A 6,225-nucleotide genomic window follows, 5' to 3' on the forward strand; every position below is an offset into this window, starting at 1 on the left:
CTTTTGACATCATTTCCCACCAGTGATAGGGCTATCATTTTAGGCTTAGGGACCAAGGGAGAGCACCCATATATGTTAATGCTTGATTTGGAATCTATAATGAAGGATTTTGTTGATGACATGGCATGGTAAATTTAATCTGGAAGGCTTTCTTGTGGAAAAACACCAAATTTTTTAATTGGTGTATGGTCTTCATTCGGATGATTTTTTCAATATTGGATAAAAGCCCCAAATTCTTGATGCGGTAGCAGTTGTGATTAGGCCAACTTTGCCAGGTACTTTTGGGAGAGCCCCAATTTCTTGTGGCTTCGGGAGCTTCAATTTGTTGACCTTTTTCCATATTAGGGAAAAGCCTCAAATTGTTATTGAAGCAATGCCTCTAATTTTCCGATTATGCAATGTCACCCCTTAAAAGCATATGCAAGAGGAAGCAATTAAAGAATCAAATGAAGGGGGTAGATATATATGAGGATAGCAACTCACCAATCAATGATTTGGAATCAAAGAACTTCTCAAAAGTCAAGGTGATTAAAGTTTATCACTTGATTAGTAGATGGTTTGCATTCAAACTTGATACGTGCTTAGCTTGTACCACTAGTTTTAGAAGGCCCTAAAATTAATTGATCAATTTTACATGTCACCCCTAATAACTATGTTTTTGCACCAGTTTGTGATGCATTTTTCCCTGCCTCTGCTTTGAGTTGGGATAAGCCCCTTGAGGTGATGAGGTAGCTATGTGTTATCTTCAAAATACACTAAAAATCTCAAAGAGTGATGCTTTGTACAGGGAGAACAAAGCAAAACATTGATAGAGTATACTTAGGCAAAGAGAAAAAGAAGGATTTTTACTAATGAAAATTGATTAATGGGAGTATTATGGATCAAGGCTTTGATATCATATTAGTGTCCACATGATTAAAGCTATGTTATGGTGGGTGGAGAATGTTCATGATGCGAGTGGAGCAAAACTTGTGGAAAGAGAGACGGAGATGGAGGTTCAAGCCATGGAGATGGTGCTGAGAGACAGAGAGAGAGATGGTGCTGAGAGAGAGAGAGAGAGAGAGAGAGAGAGAGAGAGAGAGAGAGAGAGAAGGATGTGATAGCCAACAATAGTTGTATAATTTCAATTGTGTTTTGATAATACTTCCACCATGTACAATACTTTATATATACACCATGGCCCCATGTTATGCTCTCTTATGATGAAGAGGTTGTTCACATACTAGTGGACACTTACAAAACTCAATAGAACTTGTCCATCCAAGAGAGAATTTAATTCCTTGGGAAGCAGAGTATAAGAAAATCTAATCTCATCTTAAATACTTATGTACATAGTTTAGGAAGTTAGTTGTCCTACCACGTCTTTGTCTCCCCCTTTCTCTCTCACACACGCTCGTCTCTCTCTCTCTCTCTCTCTCTCTCTCCCTCTATATATATATATATATATCTACCTCTAACGGCAAATTACAGTATAGCAGCAAATTTTCGCTCTACTAACAGTGCTGCTCAGTAGCAGCGAAATTTCGTTGTGCTAGAAGCGTTGCTAAGCAGGGAGATTTCGTTTGATGAAGCAGCTAGCGTAATCCCTGACATCCTCACAAAAAAAGCGCTGCTAGAAAACGTTGTTGTTCCCTCGACGTGCTGTAGTGAAGCTTAAGACGTGATTTGTTTGTACCACTAGTTAGAAGGCCCTAAAATTAATTGATCAATTTTCCATTTCACCCTTGATATATATGTTTTTTTATTGGTTTGAGATATATTTTCCCCCGCCTTTTCTTTAAGTTGGGATAAGCCCCTTTAGGTGATGAGGTAGCTATGTGTTATCTTCAAAACACACTAAAAATCTCAAAAAGTGATGCTCCGTAGAGGGAGAACAAAGCAAAACATTGATAGAGTGTGCTTAGGTAAAGATGAGAAGAAGGATTTTTACTAATGAAAGTTGATTAATGGGAGTATTATGGATCAGGGCTTTGATATTGTATTAGTATCCACATGATAAGAGCTCATGTTATGGTGGGTGGAAGATGTTCATAATGCAAGTGTAGGACCAGAACTTGTGCAAAGAGAGATGGAGATGGAGGTTCAAGCCATGGAAATGGTGCTGAGAGAGAGAGAGAGAGAGAGAGAGAGAAGGATGTGATAGCCAACAATAGAGAAAGCTTACATAGCACAACAATAATTGTATAATTTGAATTGTATAATAATACTTCCACCATGTACAATGAGGATGTGATAGCCAACAATCGAGAAAGCTTACATAGCACAGCAATAATTGTATAATTTAAATTGTATTATGATAATACTTCCACCATGTACAATGAGGATGTGATAACCAACAATAGAGAAAGCTTACATAGCACAGCAATAATTGTATTATCATAATACTTCCACCATGTACAATGGCTTATATAGGCACCACGGCCCCATGTTATGTCCTCTTATGAAGAGGTTGTTCACACAGTAGTGGACACTTACAAAACTCCGAAATATCCAAAGAAAAATATGCCTTCTTTCTCTACATGTGTGAGGGCTTGCACAAATAAAAACAGAAAGGAAGTGTGGTATGTATCAACTATTATCACATCTGCTCTCTCTCTCTCTCTCTCTCTCTCTCTCTCTACACAAACCCAATAAAAAAAGATTCATCCTAGAAAAGAAAAGCAAGCTAGAATCCATACCCTTGTGGTCCCATCTCTACAGCATTAGCTTAGCAGCAGTGAGCCAAAACTTTGAAGGTTTACTTGCCCTTCCAAGAGAGAACGTGAACTGCGTGGCACCTATGGCCGGCGTGACATAAACCAGCGATCATCAATGCGAAGGATACAACATAAACCACAAGGTTCTGGAATGCGGATGTCAACATCGGTTTGACATGGGCGGCAATTGGAGACTACGTCAATCAGCGGTGACGTCCTACCTCAATTCCGACAGCGGGGATCGAACGGGGACTGGGTCTGTCGAAGCGGCGACTCTTTCTTGGAGCGGATAGGACTGGTTCCTTCGAGAGCGAGCGAGCGGATAATTAGACTTGTTCTTTCCCGCTGCAGCATATAAATACCACGTCTGGCGCATGAGGATCTATTCTGATCATCTCCAATTATATCCCAGGGCGCTCACAGCTTTCCCTCCTCATCATCGCATTCCCTCCATCCGCAAACCAATATGGCAGCAGCAGCAGCCAGCAGCTTGCTTCTACTGGCACTAGTCATGCTCATGTCTCCGCTCATACAACAAGTGAGGGCCGCCGATGGAGACCCTCTGCAGGACTTCTGTGTGGCGGATAACACCAGCATGATCACCCTCAACGGGTTCACCTGCAAGCCAGCCAATGAGGTGCAGGACGCCGACTTCAAGTTCACGATGCTTGAGTATCCCGCCAAACCTATCAAAGGGCTGGGCGTGTCCGTCAACCTGGCCAGCGCAGCCAACTTCTTTGCTCTCAACACGCAGGGCCTGTCCATCGCCCGCATCGACTTCGACCCCAAGGGATTAAACCCGCCCCACGTTCATCCCCGCGCCACCGAGGTGCTCTTCCTGGCCAAGGGCACGCTCAAGGTGGGCTTCGTCACCGCCACGCCCAACAATACCCTCTTTCAGCAGACCCTCTCCCCCGGCGATCTCTTTGTCTTCCCTCGCGGCCTTGTGCATTTCCAGCTCAACCCCGACAAGGACCACTCCGCCCTCGCCATCTCCGCCCTCAATAGCCAGAACCCGGGCACCTCGCAGCTCGCCGCCGCTCTCTTCGACGCCTACCCACCCCTCCCGGAGGAGGTGCTAGAGACAGCCTTCGGCATCGATAAGGATGAGGTGGAAAGCCTCATCGCCAGCGTCGGCAAAACCCTTTCTTAGACTGCCACAAGTGCACACACTCGTGAATATTTCTTTTGACACTGTTTTCTTGTCTTACATGATTGGCCCCAAAAAAAAAAACCACATGGCCTCACAAAATATGCCATCATCACGTTGTTTAGAATATAACTATTCCCCACCAACTTATACACATAGTCTCTGTGAATAACAACATTGTTTTCTTATGTGATTGCCAAAAGTATTAGATGGGCTTACAAAATATGAATCTAGCCAATTGTGTAACCAAGTTTTAAAACTTGTTTTTTACATTATTAGAATATAATTACACGCCGCCAATTTATACACACACTCTCATGAATGAACTACGCTTAGCATGAATCCCTTTTGATTAATGGCATTGTTTTCTTACGTGATTGGCAAAAAAATACATGGGCTCACAAACTATGAATCTTGCCAATTGTGTTTAAAATTTGATTATCTTATCTAGCTTGCTAATTAAAAATATTATCTTGGTAAGATTACACTTGTCCTCGACTGTTTGGTATCCATATGGGTGCAACAGCTCAAGTCTAGGATACAGCGTCGTGAAGCTCCCTGTTCTGCGTGCTTCACGTCTTCTCTTCTAACCTTGCTGTTCACTACCCTCCCCTTTGCATGTCTGCCCCTATGCTCTTCGTCCACCTCACACCTCTTTAATATTGCCTTTTCCTCCACCATCCTACTAGCCATACTCCTCTCCATCTTCCTTGTTGCCTCCCGTTCTCCGCTCCTTGCCCCTCCCGTGCTCGGCTTGGATGCCTCTTCTGATTTTTTGTCTCGATAACGGATTACTCTTAAATAGCGTTCAAGTCGTCCTCTTTTTTTATTAGCATCATGCTAGTTAATCCCCTCTGACCGTGCGAAACATCCTCTTCACCAGAAATATTCAAGACTCTAAGACGATTTTCATTGGAAAAATAATCCAAGACGATTTTCATTGGAAAAATCCTTGATCACCGATCGTATATCTAGGCCCTTAATTGGGTAGTAGCGATCTTGCCCTCCATCTTCGCACTCCATTTTAAAGATGTTAGGCTACTTGGGAGGGGATTGTTCCAAGTCTCGTTCCAAGTATTCTTCCTAGATGTAAGGCTACTTGGGAGGGGATTCTTGCAAAACAAGTAGACTTTGATGCAACAACAAAGGTAGCCTAAACATTTTTCAAGGGAACTCCTTTTCGTTTGGGCCTAAGGAAGATTTTCTTCCTAGCCTACACGAGAAACTTTGACCCTATCACAGAAGACAAGAACCATTATGCTACACCAACTACTTTGACCCTGTCACAAAGAAGACCAGAACCATTACCTTTTACACTCACATTTATAGATCTCCCTCATGCTTATTGGCCATTTCCAAAGGCCGTTGGGGTAGCCTACACTAGTCCTACAGGTGTCCACCATTTCTACTTTTTCCACGTTTGCTACGCCTGATGCTATTCACAAGTTTACGGTGATGGCTCATGACAGTGATGTTGAGATTTTGGGAGACCCAAGCTCTCTATGGCAATGATGCTAATTCCACACTAATCACCTACTAATTACACATTATTAAAATGACCTAAGGTGGATGGTGTCTAATTATACACATGATGATGTGTATGTGCGATAAACTCAAATCAATTAGGTTCCAAGATAGATTAGCTTGGACTCATAGAGAGACTTGAGATGTGCAAAGTGCATGAGATGATTCATTGCTTGAAAAATAACCCCTTTTATAGGGTGGAGGTACAAATCTCATGGGACTTCCCTTGCATATGGGATAAATGTCTACTTGCCATATGGCATTTCTCACTCCATACCTCTTGTCTAGTGCACTTTGGCACCACAATTCTCAACACCCCCCCTTGGTGCCAAATCTTTGGGCTACTTCAAGGTGGTTGGATGATGCGAGTCATACAAATAAGCTTTCACTCTTCCTAACTCCCTCTATGTGCTAGGGTTTGCTACTTTGGCACTAACCCCGCCTTGATGCCGACATGGCAAATCACAGGTAGGGGTGACAAGCTACTTTGGCCATTTCTCGGCATGAGTACATCATTGGTCTTAGAGGCCGGTTTACAAAATCTTAAGGACTTTTTATAGAGAGAAGGGGTGTCCTTTGTGGTTTTTATGCTACTTCTGGGACCTGTAGTCCCTCAAAACAATGTACAGAGACATGAGGTAGACATGACAACAACCAGTGTCGGATCTACCCCTAGATGGGCCACTTTGCATGGGATTACTTTAGGGTAAGGGGTCGTAGGAGGCGGAAAAAATGCACTCCTTAAGTGACAACCTAATGCTCCATCTTGGTGGGTCATCTCTCTTGGCCTCCCTCTAGGTGGAAATGTTAAGGCATAAGATGATTCGGAGATGATGCTTCCCAAAGACAATGTAA

General features: G+C 42.9%; 1 pseudogene; it reads left to right on the top strand.

The window, feature by feature from the left end:
- Positions 1-3,085: 3,085 nt before the first annotated feature.
- On the top strand, positions 3,086-4,034 carry LOC147626412 (germin-like protein 8-2 pseudogene; annotated as a pseudogene).
- The last annotated feature ends 2,191 nt before the right edge of the window (positions 4,035-6,225 follow it).

Source organism: Cibotium barometz, chromosome 22 (genome assembly GCF_041138505.1).
Source record: "Cibotium barometz isolate CiBa-2024 chromosome 22, ASM4113850v1, whole genome shotgun sequence".
In the NCBI taxonomy this organism is placed as follows: Eukaryota; Viridiplantae; Streptophyta; class Polypodiopsida; order Cyatheales; family Cibotiaceae; genus Cibotium; species Cibotium barometz.